Source organism: Alligator sinensis, unplaced genomic scaffold (assembly GCF_000455745.1).
Source record: "Alligator sinensis unplaced genomic scaffold, ASM45574v1 scaffold216_1, whole genome shotgun sequence".
NCBI classification, from domain to species: domain Eukaryota; kingdom Metazoa; phylum Chordata; order Crocodylia; family Alligatoridae; genus Alligator; species Alligator sinensis.
In genome coordinates this window covers 3,324,252-3,324,856 of record NW_005841868.1, presented here as the reverse complement: position 1 = coordinate 3,324,856, position 605 = coordinate 3,324,252, and positions in this window count along the sequence as shown.

The following is a 605-nucleotide window of genomic DNA, read 5'->3' as shown; positions in this document are numbered from 1 at the left end:
AGAGAGTTTGGTCTCGCTGCTCGAGGCCCTTGGCACAGCCAGTAACTGTCCCCAGCGAGCAGAGTACTGTGCTATATGCACGTCCCGTGCTGCTGGCACTCCTGTGTGTGTGGGGGTGGCGGCATAAGAGCAGTGTTGTAGCTGCGATAGTCCAGAAATTATGTGAGCGGCGAGGGCTTCTTAGGGCAGTGTCTCTTCTTGGACCTACTAGGGAGGTGGGTTAAGCTAGACAAGCTTTTGAATGCAAGGCCTTGTGTATAATGTGCGACTGACTTTCTCTGCAAGGCCAAACTGGCCTGATATCTGTAACTGAAACTTCAAGCTGACCTGCAAGCAGCCTACAAGCCCTTCACTTCTTGGGAAGCAGCGTTTTGAAACTCTAAACCTGATCTCTTGTACAGAGCGCAGCAGCCCCCCAGGCTTCAAATTCATGCCCGCTTCTACAAGCGGGATCGAGCAGCCCAGGTAGACCTGTAGGTTTGCTATCGGCTTCCCATGTGTTCCTGCTGTAACTCTCTCTTCCTTCCCATGGTGATAACTAACACATTCTTGCAGCTCTTGTCAGGATTTGGTCTTGTGTGGGTGTATAAAATTGGCTGGTAAGT